At 32.9% G+C, this 21,511-nt stretch overlaps 1 protein-coding gene across 1 annotated transcript in view; it reads left to right on the top strand.

Moving 5' to 3' along the window:
* Window positions 1–21,511, top strand: part of NKAIN2 (sodium/potassium transporting ATPase interacting 2) — a 1,389,007-nt gene that overhangs the window by 1,142,130 nt on the left and 225,366 nt on the right. The gene's annotated exons all lie outside the window — the stretch shown is intronic.

The following is a 21,511-nucleotide window of genomic DNA, read 5'->3' as shown; positions in this document are numbered from 1 at the left end:
AGATTCCGTTTCATCTGCTAGCCTTTGCATATTTTCTATGCAAAGATTCCACAAAGCTTCCCAAAAATTTCCATGCAGACCCACAATATATTGAAATCACAATGAGAAAAGTCACAAAATGGAAAGGACAATAATATATCTCTTAGGGAAGATACATTAGATTTTACTCAGTTAATCAATCGCAAAGGATAAGATTATACAGCCTAGTACTCAATCCACAATATAAACTGGATTCCTATAAACACAGAATGTGTGTAAATGCTATAAGAGCATTGTAAGCATAATAATTACCAGAACAATAGCATATTACTTACCACTGGAGATACCATAGAATGTTTCATACAGATATTTTCTGATACAGCTGGGTGATCATCCAAATTATGTGAGTGATAAATGAAATATTTATTTCCTAAAAATTAATTTTGACAAAAAATAGTTTAATCAGATTATTTTTTGTCCAAAAGAATTGTAATAAAAATAAGCAACAAGCAAACTTGTTCCTAGGATTACTTAGAGGTCAAATTCAACAGATTCATTTTATGGAGGAGAAAATTGATGTCTAGAGAATTTAGGTGATTTTTTTTAGGGTCACACCTAAAATATATGACAGCTAGTAAGAATCACACAAAAATCCAGGTCATCTTGACTCCAGATCTAGCTCTCCAACTACTATACCATCTGGCTTCTTTTTTCAAAAAATGTTTAAAAATAAAGAAATTAGCAGAAAATATTTCATGTCTCATTTGGAATTAATCTATTGGTAGATTACATAGAGTGATATAGTGAGCCAGAGCCCTTTCTTTTTATTGAGCAGTTTTTTTCTGCCTTTTCTCCCTTATTTGTCTCTGCAATCTTTACCTGTTTAAATCCTGTTCATTTTTTAAAACCCTTCTCAGAGTGTTCTAGTGGATAATATGCTATAATTGGAGTCAGAAATACATAGATTCAAATATTATCTCAGATAACATCTGTGTGACTCTGGCCAAGTCATTTAACTGCTGTAAATGACCTCTATTTTCTTCTTGTAAAATGAGGAGGGTAGACTCAACAACCGCTAAGAGCTCCTCCATCTTTGTCCATCAAGTCTCCCTCTATCTTCTAAGCCAAATAGTCTCTCTTTCCTTTGAACTCCCAGAGCGCTAGATTTATAACTTTCTTATGGATATAACCACATTATTTTTTACATCATGACTATTTGGGTAATTGCCTTTATTCTCCTACCAAATTTTAGCTACTTTAAGGGCCAGGATCATCACAACACTTTTAAATCCCCATTATTGTGTAATAGAGTGCTTTGAAATAAGCGCTCAATAAAAAATTAGCTAAATTCAATTAATAAATGCTTAGTTATTCTAACTCCTTCCATAACCTTACCTCAATCCTGGTTTTCCAGCTTTTGGCCTAATACCTATTATTGATATTACATTCAGCACCTGGGCATGAACCTGAATAGCAGTCTTCTGTAGCATGCCTAATTAGGATGAAGAAAACAACTTTCACAAAATGCTAAATAAGAATATAAAAATATAGGCCAATTCCCCAGGGTATAAGTAAGGTACTTTTGAGTTATTTGTTTTGTTCCCTTGGGAAAAAAATAATTTTACTATCTTTCTACAGTCAGTCAGCCCATGTGAAGTTAATAGATGGAAAATATTATTTTCTCCATTTTTAAATGAAGTTACTAAGAACTCCAGGGATTTATGCTAAATAAATTTATGTAAGGGGCAGATGTGGTATAGTGGCTAGAGAGCTAACTTAAAAGTCAGAAAGACATATGTTTTAAGTGCTGCCTTTAACACAGTAAGGTGTGTGGTCAAGAGACAATATCTCAATGCCCCCCAAGAAGTCTTTAACATTGTAAGGGCAAGTCAGCTGCTAATATGGATTGTTAGAAAGAATTAATTCATTAGGAATTCTGTATCCTAATACATCCCATCTTTTGTCCCAAGAAAAAAATAAAGGTTATGTTTACTTAGGACTTCTGATCAAAATGGAACCAAAGTTTCTGATTCAAATTAATTAATCTATTGAATGTGATATAGTTCTGACCCAAATCAGAATTTCTACTGAATAAGATTTATACATACTTCAATTTCCTAGAAGTTAATTTAATTTTTAAAACAAATCACTCATGATGCTCCAAAATGGGCTTGCTTTCTTCATTGTATTAGTTAGTTAATTTGGACAGGTCATTTCTCTTTATATTTCAGATTCCTCATCTACAAAATAGAGAGATTAAGTTAGATTATTGTTAAGGTTCCATACTTTCTATACATTTAATAGTCTTCTTATAAAACAGAACAGAAAATAGATATGAAAACCTAGAAATTTCTAAGAAAGAGAAAGATAAGAAAGAATTGTGGAAATTTTATTTGTTTCACCTAAATCAAGGATTTGCTCATCAATACTAGATATTTAGTGAATTCAGACTGGTTCTGATGTCATTTTGTGGAGACATTTAGCAAAGAGTGAACAAGAGAAAAGTCAAATCATGCTATTAATAAAACCACAGCTTCATTTGTTTGCTAAGTGTCAGTGTATCACCAGGGGAAATAGAGCACTCTTCTTACCTGTGAATTAATTTACTGTATGTGGAACAAAATGAATTGGATATGCCTGGTCCATATTTAGCCTTAGGAACTAAGTTAAACTTCATTTTTATGTCCTGAAGGATTTAAAAAGCAAAATTGATCAAAATCACACAACTAACATAAATAATTATATCATTCTCTTCCCCACCCCACCTCCATACTATAAAAAAATAGGTTTTTTTAAGTGCTTGGGTTTTTGTAGGAATCTTTTAGTTTTACTAGATAAATTCAAGTGGCTTTGATGTGGCTCTGAACAATCACTGGTAAAAAATAAAAAAGAATTATGTAAATTGCTCCTTTTTACCAGAGTTTAAGTGAATTTTATACTCTTAAGGAGGTTCACTAAATGCCCTGATGCTGTGAATTTATATATAATCTTTTCCAAATACCATTTTATTGAAGCATTATATATAGTATAAAAAAGCTAAAAGGAATAGTTAATAGTATGGACATATTATTATTTTCTGTTAGAACTAAAATATCCACATGTAGACATCTTGTGGCATATATTTCTAAATTAATTCAATCATTTTAATTGACTTAAATATACTTATAATAAGCTTTGTAGTCCATTATATAGACAATAGTCTCCAGAAGTAGAAATTAGAATCTTTTCTCACTATTTTTGGGGAACCCATTGGTAGGATATAAAATATTTCAGACATCATGTCACTCCATTTAGCTTGCTACTGCCAAGGAAATGGTGCACAAAGTTAGTTCATGCTTAACCTTCCCAACTTGACATTATCTAAATAGAAATCATCAATTACTTTTTTGATTATGATGATCTTATGTTCAATGTCCAATCTAACAAAAAATCCCCACTATTTTCTCCCATTTTTAAAATCTTTTTCATTTATCATAGTTTACAATAGTTTCAGTAAATTGATTAGGCAGACAGATAAGAAGAAAGGAAAAAAAACCAGGAAAGAAAGGGAAGAAAAAAGGAAAGAAGGATTTATTAAGGCCCTTCTATGTGCCAGATACTATACTAAGCCTTTTAGAAATATTATTTTACTTGATCATGGCAATAACCTTGTAAGCTAAATGCTACCATTATGTCCATTTACAATTGGAGAAACTGAGTGGAGCAGAGGCTAAGTGATTTTCCCAGGTTCACACAGCTAGTAAAGTGTTTGAAGCCAAAGTTGAACTCTGTCTTCTTGACTTCAGATCCAGTGTTCTATCCACTACGTAGCCCATAGGAAAAAAATTAAAATAATAATAGCTCCCATGCATATATAGTTTTATCATTAGGAAATGTATTATATAAAGCACCTCATTTGATTCTGATAATCATTTTTAAAAGTACAAATATTATTTTTAAAAAATTTAATTAAAAATCAAAATTATAAAAGTAAAACAAAATTATCCATAATTATGTAGGAAATGAGGTCTCAAGCTCCTGAGGAAGCTGGGTTTTGCAGTAGACAGCGCCCCAGATCTGGGGTCAGAAAGATGTAGTTTCAAATTTTACTTCAGTTATCAATTGTGTCACTTGAGCTCTGTTTGCCTCAGTTTCCCGCAATTATAAAATAGGAATAATAATAGCATGTTGTGAGAATTATATCAAAATTATTAATATAATTCCTGGCACTAGTAAGCATTATACAAAGATTAGCCATCATCATTATCATCATGCTAGGTCAATGCTAATTTCAATTATATTATGCTGCATCTCACTTACTTAATCTTTGTTTCCTAAAAAGTATATGTAGTAAGGAAGGAATATGACTGGGAAAAAATGTTTGAAGTGAGGACAGGGTAATATTAGACTTTACACTGTTGACAATAGCTTTTTCTCATCTTTCTTTTCAGCCTCATGGTTGTTGTAAAGTCAGGCCATTTCTTTGCTTGCGAGTAGGATCTGTTTGATTCTCTTCTTATTTCTATCCCCAATTCCTTGCCCAGTGCCTCATGATTAGTTTCTCAGAAGGGAAATACAGAATACTGAGTATGAAGTCAGAAGATCTGAATTCTTTATATCACTACCTACATCATCTTAATAATGCAACTTGAGTGGACTTCATTTTCCACATCTGTACCATGAGAAGTTTGAAATTCATAACCTGTAATGTTCTTTTTACCTACCCAACTTCTAAGACTGTAAGTTGTCCCTCAGAGATCTTGATCCTATCTATTTTCTTAGGTTGAATCTCACGATTTGAGCTCCTACTTTACATTTCTGATCTCCTATTTTATCACAAGGCCATGTTTTTTCCCTTAGTCTAAACAGAGACTAGAAGATAAGTGCTCCATAAATATAAAAATGATGATGGATGTTGTTTCTTTGCCTTCTTAATGATTTCTTCTAGACATTGACTTTTCCACTAGTAGCCCTCTGTCCTTGTATGTTATAAGAGGTGCACACAGCACTTTGGAAATAGTCCAAATGAAATAGGTCTGTATACTTAACAGTGTTTTATTTAGACTTATGGCACTATTTATATTTGTCTCTATAAATTCTAAGCAGTATTGATCTACATATTTACTAGAATAAACCAAGACAAGAGACAAATCTTATCACTTAAAAAAGAATGAATATAGCTTATCATAAGAATAAAATGAAAATAAAACATTAAAAGCCACTTTTCATCTAGCTTATACCAAGTAAAATTGTGCAATATACTAGTGGCTTCATGTATTTTAATAATAACAATCATCATCATCATCACTATGAATAGTTAACTTTAATATATAGATTAATATGATGATATCTCATTTAATCCTCATAACAGTCCTTTGGGATAAATGCCATTTTTATAAATGAGAAAACAAAGTGAAAGAGGTTCTGTGATATGTCTGGTATCACAGATAATGCCTAAGGCAGATTTTGAATTCAGGTCTTCCAAATTCAGCTTCCTATTTACTATGTGGTTTTGAATTAAATTTGGTAAATCATCAAAAGAGAGATCTCAAAAGTCTTTATCCTTTTTCTGGATATATCTACATTTGTATAGTGCTTAGCACAATGACTCCAGTGCTTCACACAGTGCCTGATATTTAATTGCTGTTGGTTGACTGGTTGATAAATGAGTAATATTTATAAATGCTTAAAAAATCTAATTCATTCATTCATTCATCTCTTTCCATTGTATTGCTACTTACCCAACTAACCAAATCAAACTATTCAAGAACCTAGGAACTAGATATGTGTGTAGGAAAAGAAGGTTCAAGAGTTTCCCTTATTTCTGGAATTACAGAATGGCACTTCCTACTTATTTATTTTTCTCTTCACCTCCATGAGAGTCTGAGAAATTGAAATCAGGAGCCATTGTCTTGTCTTTCAATATTTCTCCCTGACTGCCTCTATGGATCTACATAAGTATTTCTTAAATAATAAGCAGGTGATTATTGCTCAAATAGTCCAGCTGCTTTCTCATTGGGAATGTAAAATTCCATTTATTTTGGGCAAAAATGAAAAGAATATTTACATGCATTTCAGAAGTTAGAAGTGATAGCAGTAAATTGAAATTGTGGAAAGACAAACTTGAGCTGATGTAGGTAGAAGTTTCCTAACTGTAAAGCTATCCAAGAAAAGAATGAGTTGACTTCCTGGGAGCTGGTCTCATGCTCATAAAATATCTGAAATACTGAATGATAACTTGTTGAATATAGAACGAATTCTTTAGACTGCACATCCTCTGTGATACCTCCTAATTCTGAAAGTCTATAATAAAAGGAAAGAACCTAATTTCTCAATTCATTAGCATTTGGAGAAAATCAAGATACAAATTATTCCATGGTATGGCCATGATTTTTTTCTGTGGCTTTAGTGTTCATTTGTTTTTAAGATATTGCGATGCCATTGGGAAATTTTGTTGCTACTACCAGAAATGAACTAAGGAAAAAAAGTTTCCAGACTTTTAAAATATGGTTGGGTTGAAAATGAGCCAAAGACATATCAATTTTTGAAAATCTCATTATAAGAAACTGCTCCAGCCAGCCAGCAGGTGCTAGAGCATAATATTCATGTTTCATTTTGTTACTTGTTAAGTTAGCTTTATTATTAGCAACTGCTACTATAGTCAAATTTGAATTGACAATTTACTCTCTTGGTCATAATTTTGAAATTTAACTTACATTTTTTTTACCTTGAGTTGATTCATTTTATCCATATAATTTTTAATATTTTGAGAATAATTGTTATTATAATTATTACAGATTTCATTTATAGAGTATTCTTCCAATTTTCTTCCAAAAATTCAAAGTAATATGAAATTTTAATATTTACAATCTTGAATTATCATCATAAGAATCCTATCAATTTCATAATGCCATTATTTTAATAGCTATTATTAAACAGATAAAGAAAGCAAAATCTAAAGAGATTAAATGGCCCAAGGTAACCCAACTGTTCAACAATAGAATAGGGGATTAAATCAAAGTCTTCTGATATCCACTAGAACTTGAAGACAAGTTCTTACTTATTTTAACCCTTTGGGTCTCTGTTTCTTCTTCTGTAAAATAAGGAGCCCATTTCACTCATATATTCTCTAAAGTTCATCTCAATTTTAAAATTTCATTAATTTCTGATACCAAGCCAATTATTCTTTTTACTATATCAAATTGTCAATTTATAATTGATTTGTGAATATATAGTGTTGCTTAATTTAAATTCACTAAGTGTAAAGACATATGCAGACTACACCATATGCATTAAGAATATTGAATAATAAAGTGTGATCAGTTCTTGAATATAAGAGGTGAAGGAAAATGAAGAGTAAGAGATAACTACAAGACTAGAAACATAGAAGCAAGTATTAATGGACCTGCACATAAAAAGTAAAGTCAGAAACTAGAATTCTAGGAAGGAAAGAAAATAAGCTGAGTTGACAATATGGGATCTGAGGTAGCAGAAAAACATCCAGAGAAGATATCTTTTTGTCATTTGGAGATGATCTCAAAATAAAATAAGAATTAGAACTATGTGTAGGTGAATGGATAGAAATAAATAATATCTATTCACTCCTTCTCCTGTCCATTTTTATCCATTTTATATTAGGAAATGACTAAGAAAACAATATGATAAAATCATTAGAAGCTCTAATGAAAAGAAAAATAGAAAATAATTTGAAACATTCTGAGATTTTTTAAGACTTCCAATACAATTCTTTTTAATACTGATTAAGTCCCTAGGAGCCAAGGCCCTTTTTTCATGCTGTCCATTTATGCATCCATGCCATGGATAATTGAGACAGTGCTGTAGACACTGTAGGCTCTTTGTACATTTAGCTTGAGTAATGGCTAGTGGTAATGAAAGGGAAAAATTAATGCAGATAATCATTTTCATTCAGTGTTTCATTCACTGGTTCCTTAAACTGCATGGAGTAGAAGCTATGCAGAAAGTCCAGTTTTTCTTTGTCAAGGCCACTATACTTTGATACCAATTAAAAACCAAAGGATCACACCGGGGAAGAAAATTAAATGGTTGATTTCCTGCCTCTAGTATACCAATATATCTTGTATTTGCATTTGTTTGGATGATTTTGGGAAGGGTCTTCTATACTTTGTTTTTGACCCCATTGAGCCTTGTGAAGGAATGCAGAACTATTTTCAGTGGTCTAGGACAGGAAAAGGAATGGTTACAAGATAGGAAATAAAAACCTGCAGGGAAGGAACAAATGGAAAAGTGAGAAAGCAGCAGGAAAAGCTGCCTGAAGAAAGTTCAGCACATTGAAAACTATAAAATGAGTGAGAAGTTGATCTTTTATTATTGCGACCAGCTGAGAAAAGTCAGCCTCTGGCATCTGCTGGTATGGGTGTGAAATGGAGAAGGGAGAAGGCATTTTGCCAATTTTAGAGCCCACTCAAAACTGATGAGTCCTAACTTTAGAACTAAAATTAAGATTTTCTTGAGCTTGAAGTTTCATTTAGATTTGACCAAATATGAGTACTGAACTATCATGGGAGTTTTTAATTCTTCTTTCAAGCTCTACTAATACACTCAAAATTGTTTTACAACCAGAATCACTGTGTACGTGAGTCATAAGCTTCCTTTGTGGACAGTTAATATGCACATATGAATTGCCTATATTTTGAATATTGGGATACTGAACTTAAACACTAAAGATTGGACATGGAACTTTGCCCTCAATGTGTCAAAATAGGAAAACACGATTTCCACAAATGGAAATACAAGATCTCTTAGAGCAGATACTATTTATCATTTTATTTTATATACCCAGAAAAATGTTTTGTACATAATCAGCTTACTAATAAATGTCTATTAAAATGGATTTTAGAAAAAAATCAATTTTATTTATAAATTTATAAGTACAAATGTTTGATCTAAATAGATATATGTAGATACAGATATGTACAATATAAATATATATATACATATATATATAAATATGTATGTATAAACTCATTTGAATGTGGTTAAACAAAGAAAGCTTCATATAAAAGATGAGACCTAGAATGTTGAAGTGGATATGGTACACTGGTAGAAAGAGTTAGATAATACTATTAATATGGCATATTGGGTCAGTAAGGCCTGAATGTAAAAGATCATATTGACTGGAATGACAATTTAAGACTGGTGTTAGAAAATTTTGTGTTTATTGAAGAGGTAATGAAAATGGATGTCTTTAATTAAAGCTAAATTTTAAAAGTGAAGACAGTGAAGTCTTCCATTGGTTGCATGGAAAAAAATACAAAACACATTTTTAGAACACTGAGGCTTTGAAAATCCAAATGACCAATGCTAGTTCTCATCTTTTATTGAAGACAATGGCTACAGTATTTCCCAAGCTCATAGAAATCTGTTCTGAGGATTAATTGCACAAATTTGAATAATTAATGGTTGGTACAATGAAAAACGTTTTTGCTCCCTTACGATGTCATCTTGAAATATGAGCAATAATAAGCCAAGTCCCAAAGGTCCCCATAATCATGGATTTTAGAAGAGATGAGGGAATCCAAGCTTAGGCTGAATGGTTCTTCAACTAGTCTTTGAAAGTAAAGCTCTTCTTTTCACTGATGGGATGTCTTTGAGATCTGTAGATAAATTAGCCAGAGAACATAACAACCTATTAATAGGGGATTTCCGTAATAATTATAGTCTTCTCAAAACATCTTTTATTCCTTCTTTCAATCTTCTTGAATAATGTAGTTTTTATTCACATTTGTATACAGCACCAGGGCAAAATTAGCAATACAATTTTCATAACTAAAAACAGGTTTCATGTTGAAAGAGATAGCAACTAAAATTAAAAATAGAATAATAAAATCAACAGCAGGATATAAGCAGTGAATGATAACACACAGGTCTGCCCAATAAGGCATTAAATATTGTGATCAGTCTTTTGCCAAAATATCGATATTAAGCAAGGTAATGGAATTGATAATAACTCGAAATATGATCATAAAATGGATGTTATGTAAAATTGTCCTGTCTAATACTCAATGCCTTCTTTTTCCTCATCCCTTCCATCTTTCTGACTAGAGATAGTGGAGGGCAAACATTAGAGAGATTCTTTCAGATCCTTTATTTAAGGGTTTATGTCACATAATTTCCCAGAGCAGCAAGATTTCATCACGTCTTAACCCAGGTAGCCTACATCCTTTCCCATACCGACTTCTACTCATTCCTCTCTTTTTTTCATCTTCTTATTCATTATCTTTCCCCATTATATCATGAGCACCTTGAGTGATGGAATTGTATTTTGCCTTCCTTTGTTTCCCAAGTGCTTAGCTCAATATCTGGCACATAGTGGACACTTAATAAATGTATGTGAATTAATTGACTAATAATATAAATTATTAACCCATATATCATATAAATAATATATATTACAAAGTGCAAAATACTTAGCATGTAGTAGGCATTAGTAGGTAGAAAGCCACTGAAATCACATTCAAACATCATGCATATTTATTCATTCTAATATAATAGTCACATGCAATTTTGTACTATCCTTATCTGTCTATATCATACCACTCTATTACACTGTGAGTGACAGGAAGACACAGCCTATGTCTTATTTAAACTCCATAACTTCCTTATCACTAAACATAATGTTGTACACAGTAGGTACTTAATGAATATTCATTTATTTCATTTATTTTTTCATCTAACATTCATTGAACACCTAATGCCTTTAATTTGTTCAGCTAGGGAGTTATAAAAATAGATAAAACACTGCCTCTGCTGTTAGTGAGTGCATAGAAAGCATTTTGTTAGCATGCACTATATGCTAAGTATTAGGGACATAATTACAAAAATGACATAATCTTTGCCCTAAAGTACCTTTAATAGGGGAAGAGAGGACTTATGGTAGGATAGTGGCCAACAGGAAGTGTTATGTTTGGGAAGTTAAGGATGATATATCATTTCTAACAGCAATGAAAATACTGGTTTGTTTAGCATTCAATAGAAAAATAGAAGCTGGGAGAGCAGGGAGGAAAGCAAGAAAATGCCTGAGGTTGGGGGTATAAATGTGGGGCATGATGGGCACCAGTTGGATATAGGAAAGCATATAATACACCTAACAACCTCAGCCCAGTATTCAGGTGCTGATGGATACAGGAATCAGGAGGGAGACATTTCCCTTTCCCTTGTTCTTACTGTAATGCTGGAGAAACTGAGGCAAGATAGAGATTAGAGAGTTTTTAATATTTTATTTGATAGGGGAAATTGTGCTGGGGGTAAAACAGGATGTGTGTTACCCCTAGTCTGGATTGGACTCATGTCTCAAAGCATCCAGCAGTGAGTGATGGATTCCAGGGATTCTTATAAGGCTCCAATGATCAGGGGAAAAAAGCAGGGTGGGGTTAGAGCTCTGGTGAGCAGGAACTTCCAGGAATGGACCATAATTTGGTTCTGATAAGTTAGGGGTAAGAAAGGATCATAAATTCTGATAAGTTGGAAGGACCAGGAGCCACTCAGTCTGAGATAGGAGCCACTCCCCCGTATCTGAGATTAAACATCTGCAGTTTATGGCTCTACAGAATGCTAGTGGTCAAGGCTCCCAACCCTAATTTATATCAGTCCTAATGGTCAGGAATGGAGTTGCAACCAGGGGGACTGAGGCAGAGCAATTCAGGGAAACTGAAACAGAGCAATTCAGAGAAAGTAAAGTCGAACATTCCAGGGAAACTGAGGCAGAACAATTAAACTGTGGCATAATATTACCACTAAACCTCATCTGGACTCTAGATGGTGGCATAGAGCACATGTACCCAGTGTATCCCAATGCTTCTTTTTTTTTTTTTTTTTTTTTCTTAACTGGCCACAGACACCCTCATCCTCTTCCCTGTGGAAGGAAATCTCTAGTCCCCTTCTAATTATCCCCCCGTTCCATTTCCCATTTCCTAGTTGTGGTGAGTACAATAACATCATGTTCTCCATGGTGCAGCAGAGAACACAAGTAGACATAGATACTCATACTGCCTGAATGATCAGGGAGTCACAAACTATAATCCATCTGAAAAGATGAAAGACCATGGATTTGATGTGTCCTGAGATCTGGTTCTTCCTCTTTATCATTCTGCTCCACTTTCTAGACCTCCAAGCACTGACATATGATCTAATGATTTATCCTAAATTTCCTGGACCTTAGCATTCTCTGTATGACACTGTGCCCTTGAGTTTTCTGAAATTTCTAACTACCCTTTACAGTGTCAACTCTTCAAAAGCAAGAACTGTTTCAATTTTTATTCTAATACTTAGGACAGTACTTGGTACATAGCTAATGCTTAATTAATAATTAATTAAATAGAAATGTAATTAATAATTAATAATTCTTTCATGGATTCATCAATAAGGACTGGTCCGGATCAGAGAAATATAGTCTAGAATTGGTATAAGAAATCAAGGATTTAGCAGAATGGTGATTTGTAAATGACAGAGCTGGCACTATCACTCTATTCAATTATTAAAACAAACTTTCTAAAACTTGGAGGTTACATGATTCAATTTAATAAATATGACAAATATTTATTAAGTTCTACATAAGGTGCTAAATACTATTCTAAATTCTTGGAAAATAAATAGACCAAACATAAAGAACTACTTAAAGAACAGACAAGCTAATAAGGAGGATAAGTAATGCATAAAAATAAGTATGTCACAAGGGAGAGAGTGATAAGGGAATAAGAAAATAAAACAAATTGCTATCAGAAATTTGAGGAAGAAAAAACATTCTTAGCTTGGACATGAAGGTATGTGTGAAGTGGGATGGAGTCAAGCAAAACCACATGAAATAAATGGTATACAAGTTGGGTTTGAAGGGTGGGAGGCACCTTGGTACCAAGGGCTGGGAGAGCAGCAAAGTTTCAAAAAATAGAGAGAATCTAGGGGCAATTAGATGACAGAGTAGATACAGCACCAGCCTTAGTGTTAAGGGAACCTGTTCAAATCTTACCTCAGATACTTAGTATTTATTAACTATGTGACCCTGGGCAAGTCACTTAACTCCAATTGCCTCATCCCTCCCAAAAAAAATCAGAGGTGGGGGGAAGAGACAGAGACAAAGAGAGAGAAAATTTATCATATCTAGAATATGTAATCCTTAAAGAAAAGACAATGAATAAAGCATTTATTAAAAATCTACTATTCACAAAGCACTGTGCTAAGCACTGGGGATACAAATAGAAAAGTAAAAGTTAGATAGTCTGACATTCAAGGGGCCTCATATTCTAATGGAGGAGATAACTAATATGGAAAGTTTCAGCTCCAAATCATTTGGAAAACTCCCTTGGTCCTTAGATAGCAACCTTATAGGTAATGCCCCTTTTTCAAACGTCTTTTCAAATACATAGATAAAATTATATCCATTTCCAGTATTGAACCATGGGCAGTTCCAAGGGTTTTGGTGACAAGAATTTTCTTTTCTGGGTCTTCAATAGTTGTGGCTGAATCTCCTGCAGGGACAATCACCAAGCTGCATATCACTAGGACTTGTTTCCTAAGATCATGGCTGAGGGCTCTAGGCTGGAAACAATTCTATTCCAAAAGCTCTGGATTTCAGAGTTCTGAACTGTCACTGTAAGAGTCTGAGGGAAGATGATGATTAACTTTCTTGTTTGTAACCCACTCAAAAGGGAGAAGCATTGTACTCTATGTAGCTTTGGATGGGGATCAGTTCTTTGAATAGATTTCCCAAGGTGGAGAATAACTTAAGAAGTGAGTGATGTAATAAAAGTTCTAATTGAACCTTTTGCTGTAATATTCATTCTTTTATTAATTATTAACCACAATTGATTGCCTCTCTGAGGAAAAACTCTTCCAATGGGCATACAAGCTATGAGCCCACAACTGTGGTAGTCTTTGATCTAAAAGAAAGATGGCCAAATGGCCATCCTTTTATTAAACAATGGCATTATTAAAAATTATTAATTTATCCAGAAATTATGTCTCTTGACCTTTTTAAATGCTACATAAGGGAGAAGAAAATTGCCTCAACAACTGTAGATACAGTTGGATGAAGCAAAATGAAAAATACTTTAAAGTTAGAAACAACAACAGGTCATAAAAAGAGTCCATTTGGTGAAGCAAGAATGACAAACGAGTCAAAAGTAACTCAAGTTCTGAGCCTAATGAACTGGAAGAATAATTAGTAATAGAAATAAAGATAGAATAAGGGCAAAAGATTTGCAGGGGGTAGCATGAGCCCAGTTTGGATATATTGAAATACTTATAAGATATATAGGGCAGCATGTCTATAGAATACTACTTATTTAAATATGGCCTAAAATATTTTTCAACATTCATCAGCAATATAAATATTTTGAAGACAAGAGAATGTTTGTATTTGCTGAAAAGATCCATTGATAATCTAAAAATGGTGCTTTGCCTGGCTCTGTTATAAGAAAATTGTGGCACCTAAAGAGTAAACTGGAATGTTGAGATTAAGTGACTGACCTTTATTGAGACTTCATTATTGTCTTGATTTAAGACACTTTCCTATTTTCATTTCCTATTTCCATTGGTTTCAGCACTTCTAATTTCTCTCCTTTCTATTTTATCCTTCACAGAACTACCTGAATTTCCAAACTGACACTTTTATTCAACATTTAGCAAGTCTTTATTAAGTTTCTACTATATTCTATGACTGTACTAGATTCTAGGAACAAAAAGACAAAAAAGAAACAGTTCCTGATTTCAAAAAGCTTACATTCTATTGGAGGTAAATAACATATACATAGAAACATAAATAAATGATCCACAAAAATTAATTTCTAGGGAAGAAAAAAAATTGTCATTGGGGGCATCCTTCTATAGAAGGGAACACAAGTTAAGAATTATATAAGAGGATGCTCAGAATGGGAATGTTTACCAAGTATAAGTACATATCTCCATACTAAGGCATGGAGACTATACATCAAATGTCACTCATGGAAAATAGCAAGTAGTCCTATTAGATTAGAAAATAGAGTAAGTCGAAAGTAATGTTCAATAAACATGAAAAGGTAAACTTGAGCCAGAGTGTAAATACAAGTTTGCATTTTATCCTAGAAGCAATTTGGAGTTATTACAGCTTCTTGAGCACCAAGAGGAGTGGAATATTTGAAACTATTTATTAGAAAAGTTGATTTTCAGCTATAGGGGAGATGGCTTAGAGAGTGGAAAGGTTGATTTTTTTTATTCTTCTTTCTCAAAGAGGGTCATGACATCAAGAAGTCGTTGCTATGACCTGTAAGTGAATTGAATTTAAGTGAGGGAGGGCTGTGCAAAATGACCAGCCTCAAGATCTCTTCCAGAGCCACTTAAGTCCAGGGGGCAAGATATATATCAGGACAACTACAGATGAACTCTTTGATTAGTCAGGGAGTAAAAAAACCTAAAATATGGCTACAAGTTGGGAAGCTATTATGATGCTCCTAGTAAGAGAATAGATTAGGACCTGAACTAGGTGACCTCATATTTACTGATAATTTCACTATTGTCCAACTCAAAAATCTTATTTAGAATTTTGTTATACATCTATCAACTGGGACTTAATTAAAGTATTACCTGAGGGACATATCTTGTAAAAGATGTGTCTCATCCCAGTCTCCTTGGTGTTCCCCACATTTTAAGATATCAGAGTTCTTTCCATATCAACTAGGCAGAGAGGAGAATTCTAACAGAATTTTACTAGACAAAACAAGTTTAGTCCTCTTTATGATGTTTGTTCTTGTTAACCTGAATATTCAATTTCATTCTTTCATTCTCAAGATATTCACCTGTAAAATAGAGATCACAATATTTGTGCTAAGTACTATGCAGAGCTGAAATGAGGAAAATATTTAGCAAAGCACAAAGCACAATAAAAATAAAAGTAATAATTAAGATAGAATTGTGTGGTGTGACAGATGGAGTACCAACTTTGGAATCAGAAAGTTGGAGCCTAGTTCAATGATGTAATATTCATATGATATGAGACATAAGGTCACTTAATTTCTTTGAACCTCAGATCCTCTGCCTTTGATAATAAAAACTAATAATAATTGCTACCATTTATATAACACATTAAGATTTGCAAAATGCAAACTTTATATTGTTTACTTATTATGTAACCTTGGGAGATACACGCTATTATTACCCCCAATTAACATTTGACAGTAGTGGGAACTACTGTCAGAGGTTAGGTTCTTTGTTCACAATCACACTGCTAGTAAGTCTGAGGTAGAATTTGAATTCAGGTCTTCCTGATTTCAGATCCTGAGCTCTATCTACTGTGTCACCTAATTTGTTGTCTAGTTCACAGACTGATTCTGAGCTAAGACCATTGTGTACCTTAATGCCTGGTGTAAATTAAAAGTAATCATTTTCATTTTGATTCTACAGAAAGAAAATGCAAAACAGCCAGAACTCCTAGATCCTAAATCCATCTTGTTTTTCTACAAAGACCAGGTCTCTTTCTTTCTTCCACCTCTAAACACAGTGTGTTATACACAGTGTGATTAGATATGTTTCAGTCAGCAGTAATAGCAACCTGGTTTTTCCCTCATTAAGTGTGGTGATTTCAGGAAGCCTCAGCTTGAGTGAGAAGGTAGTACCCTCCTTAAGGCTATTGGCCAAAGCTACTTTCTTCAACTCAGCTACACTGCCTTCCCTGCTGTGCTAATAGTTTCTTATATAAAGGCCATGCTTAATAAATGTTTGTTAATGCTGATAATGACAGTCATAAATTCCCTTTATAAAGAGCCATCCTGGTGGTATCTGATACATCTGTCAGTGAGGTGAAATGTTAGCTAAATAAATTGCAAGCAAAAGGGCTAAACAAGAGGGGAGAAGATAGTCATACTGTATTCGTTCCCTTGCTGTGACTATAACCATGACTTCTGCCTTAGCAAAAAACTATCTGAAATTGGAGGCATCTTTTCAACAGTTAATTCACTACCAAATCCTTTTGTTTTTCCGGTTTCTAAAATATTCTTTCAATGCCATATAGATATATATGACTTTCTTTAAATGAAAATTTTAAGTGAAAAACAATGAATTACTGACAAATCTCTAGTGATAAAAAGACAAGTTATTACTATTTCACATTTTGATAATACCTAATATTCAAAATTGCCAAATGGCTCAAAAAAGTCAGTAAATTTGATTTTATGATTATAAGCCTTTTTCAAGAATGACTTTTAATCCCTGTTGTACTAAAAGGCAAACTTGGTGATTAAAAAACTGCAGTTGAGCATTGTAAAGATAACTCTCAATTCCTGATTCAAGGATTCAACTTTCATGCTCTACTCTATGCAGTTGAAACTCATTTGTTTTATCAGCAATACACACACACACACACACACACACACACACACACACACACACATATATATATATATATATATATATATATATATATATATATATAGTCTCTTCCTCAATTGGTACAAGCAATAGAGTAAATTTTAGTTACATCTTCAAACAGTAAATGTTTGATAATGTCATTTTCCTATTTACTTGCCATTCACTTTTTCTCATAGAAGCACTTCTTATTTGAAGTCATTCAATTCATTGTTTTGATCTCCATGCATTCATCCCCTGCCTGAAGCCATGTTTTAGTACTAATAACAGCGTTTATATAAACTATCAAAACCAGTCATTTTGAAAAATGACATGGCCAATAATAGAGACCTTGACGTAAACTTTTGGAAGACTTGCAAAGCTAAAAGAATGGTTAGAGTATGAGATGTTTGTCTACTTGTCACCATACTGATTTGGAAGTATAATTATAATTAAATTTAAAAGTCTTCCTATAGAGCTGTTTATAATGTACTTTATGTTTTAAATGTTTCTCACATCTAAATCATGGAAAACATGAGCTCGAATTATTTGAGTTTCAAGAAATTTTCTTATTATTAAGACTTAATAATGCTCCTAGTTGAGTGGTTTTAAAGCTTTTTAATAATTATCATCTAGATAGTTTATATAGGGATAGTAGAAAGGAAATTTGGGCAGAGACCAAACTATGCCAAAGGTTTCTGAAACTAACCACTCAACTATTGAAAGGAGTCAGAAATACGATTTTAAATTTATTTATTTTGGTTAAATTTAATAGGAAACCTCTCTGGACACATAAAATATGAACAAGAAAGCTTTTTAAAAATTCAATAACATTTTATTTTTCTAATTATATGCAAAGATAGTTTTCAATAACATTCATTTTTTTAAGATTTTGAGTTCCAAATTTTCTTTTTCCCTCCTCCTCCCTCATCACCCTCTCCCCAAAAGAACAAGCAATCTGATATAGGTTATACATGTACAATCATTTTAAACATATTTCCATACAAGTCTTGTTATAAAATAAAAATCAGAACAAAAGAGAAAAAACACAAGAAAGAAAAAAACATTTTTTTTAAAAAGGTAAAAATAGTATCCCTCAATCTATATTCTGTCTCCATAGTTCTCTCTCTTAATGCAAATGGCATTTTCCATTACAGGTATATTGAAATTGTCTTTGATCATTGTATTGCTGAGAATAGCTAAGTCTATCCTAATAGATCATTTCATAATTTTGTTGTTTCTATATGCAATGTTTTCTTGGTTATGCTCACTTCACTCAGCATCAGTTCATATAACTTTTTCCAGGCTTTTCTGAAATCAGCCTACTTATTAGTTTTTATAGAATGATAGCATTATATTACATTCATATACCATAACTTAGCCATTCCCCAATTGATGGACATAACCTCAATTTCCAAATCCTTGTTACAACAAAAAAAGAACTGCTACAAACATTTTTGCACATATGGGTCCTTTTCCCATTATTATGATCTCTTTGGGATGCAGACCCCAAGAGTTTGCACAGGTTTTTAGCCTTTGAGCATCGTTCCAAATTGCTCTCACAATATAACAATGCAGAACGCAGATTGTGCTCCCTATTTCCAAGCCTCTTTAAAAAAAAAAAGTTATTTTCCTGTTTCATATTGTATTGTCTTTTCTTTTTTGTCTTGAATAAAATTACCTGGTATTGCACAATTTTAGAGCCAAACTATCATCTGCTATTAATCTAGTTCAAACACTTCATTTTTTAAAGTAAAGAAACAGAGGTTCAGAGAGGCCCAGCATTAGACAGTTTACAAGTCACAGAACTGAAGCTACAATGCACCTTTCTACTTCTCAAAGTTTGGTGCTTTGTATCTCACACTCTGCAATCAATCCTTTAACAAGAATTTATTAATATTTTTCCTATTACATGCCAATCAACATTCTAAGTGCTAAGGTTACAAAGACAAAAGTGAAACTATCCCTGATTTCAAAAACTTCCATTCCAGTGAGGAAGATCACATGAACATGTACAGTTACAGGACATACACAAATCCAATATAAGGTGAACCTTGAAGAATATGGTAGCAACAGAGGCATCAAATAAAATCTCCAGCAGTAATAGGACTTGATTTGAGCCTCAGAGGAAACCAAGAATTTCAATATCCAAAAAAGCCAGTGTCCCTTATTTTTTCTAAGGATATTCTATTAGGAATAGGAGTCCCCTAATGATTTTTCTTTTGGGGAAACCCCTGTCTTTCAATTCATTACAGAAAATAATCATATAATACAGAAGGCAAATTCCTATTCTACATCTCCAAGGTTGTCTCATCTTGGTTCCCAAAGGACAGTTTCACTATAAAAACTATATGGTAGAAAACACTAAGTCAGTTCAGATTGTATAAGTTTCAAATTCAATTCTGAATAGTTTACTTTTATTTTAAAGTTTGCAGAGATAGTGACTTGTTCAAATCTCACTTTTCATACAAATATACACACACACACATACACACACACGCAATGTGAACCTATGAACCTAGCAAATCACTTTAAGCCTCAGGCACCTGGATAGGATTTACTGTCAAAATTGAGCAGTTTAGTCTACACTGGTAAAAAGCATGCTGAAGAAATTATAGCTTTTTCTTGCTATATTTGAAAAGAATTATGATCATAAAAATTAACTGCTAAAGATACATCTCAAATGTGCACACAGTGATCCCTTAAGTGTCTTTCAGCTTTTATTTACAAGGAGCAAGAAATGCTTTTCTCCCTCTGTGTGACATGATATCAATCTTGAGTCTATCTCATGTGTTTTCACAGATAGTAGGGACCTTAGAAACCATCTAGGCCAGCGTTTTATTTTACAGATGAGGAAACTTAGGTCCTCAAAGATGAAGTGATCTGCAAGACATAGAAAACCTCAGTAGCATCCAGTTAGAATCCAGGTCCCCTCAGTATGGCAGTCAGCCAGGTCATTGAAATGATCAAAGATGAAATTTAAATGATTACTTTTTTCTCCAAAATAGCAGCCACTTTACTTTGGGATAATTCTACTTTCCATCTAGATTTATTGACCCTAAAATTATTATTTATTTTCATAAATTCACATTTCTGGAAAGCCTATATATGCATAGCAAGTGGTTCCTATCTGCTCTGGTTATATAGAATCTTCTCCTGTACCTATGTCTTTCCAAGCCATTCCCACCTCAGTTCTGTCATTTCATTCTTTCTATATAATCTAGCAAAAAGGGAGGCAGAGACAGGAATTAGGAGATTTGGTTTCTTATACTGAATATACCTCTTATTATGAGTAAATTCAGTAAAGGATTTAAGCACCTCTGCACTTTAGTTTCCTTCAGTATAAAAGCACAGCTTATTTATTACCCTATCTACAATGCTTTCTATAAACATCTAATGTCAAAATATTTGTGAAATCTTGTTGAAAAAAATAGTTGTTGTATAATTGTAAGACTTCTAGTTCTTGGTAACAACAATAATAAGGATGATAATTTTATATTCTTACCATTTCCCAAATTACAGAGTATCCACACATATATTTCTAAAAAGGAGTTTCCAATTCTTCTTTCTCTCTTTCCCTGTCTTTCCTTCTTTGATTCTCTGTCTCTCTGTCTCTCTCTAAAGGAGTTTCTAATTCTCCTTTCTTTCTCTTTCTCTATCTCTGTCTCCCTTTGTCTATGACTCTTTTTCTCTCTTATTTTCACTGTCTCTGACTCTCTCTGCCCCTCCTCTCTTAGTCACTCTCATTCAGTCTCACACACTTTATGTGTATGTGTTTAGTCTTTTCTATTTTTTCCTTTAAATATTTACATATTTATGAATACCTATAAGTTCCTAAAAGGTAGTGATCATGATCATGCCATCCACTTCTTTTCTATGTCATATAATATATATATATATATATATATATATATATATATATATTATATATATATATATATATATCCAATACATAATCCATCATTTAAAAATAAATGTTTACTGATCAAGATGTAGCTTCCATCCTCATGAAGATAGATGAATGCACCCTAGTTGTTTTTTTTTTTTTCTCAAAAAGAAAGTAATGGCAACTCCTATGTTGGGAAATGATTAAACTTTTGCTATGGTCAGTAATTGTGTAAGATACTAAAGAGGCTGCAATGGTAAGTCTGAGTCACATTATTTGTGAATTCATTTGGGAAAGCTATTATCAGTTGTACCATTA

The sequence above is a fragment of the Sminthopsis crassicaudata genome, chromosome 4 (genome assembly GCF_048593235.1).
Source record: "Sminthopsis crassicaudata isolate SCR6 chromosome 4, ASM4859323v1, whole genome shotgun sequence".
NCBI classification, from domain to species: domain Eukaryota; kingdom Metazoa; phylum Chordata; class Mammalia; order Dasyuromorphia; family Dasyuridae; genus Sminthopsis; species Sminthopsis crassicaudata.
The sequence above is the reverse complement of the archived record's forward strand: the minus strand, read 5'-3'. Positions and strand labels throughout refer to the sequence as shown.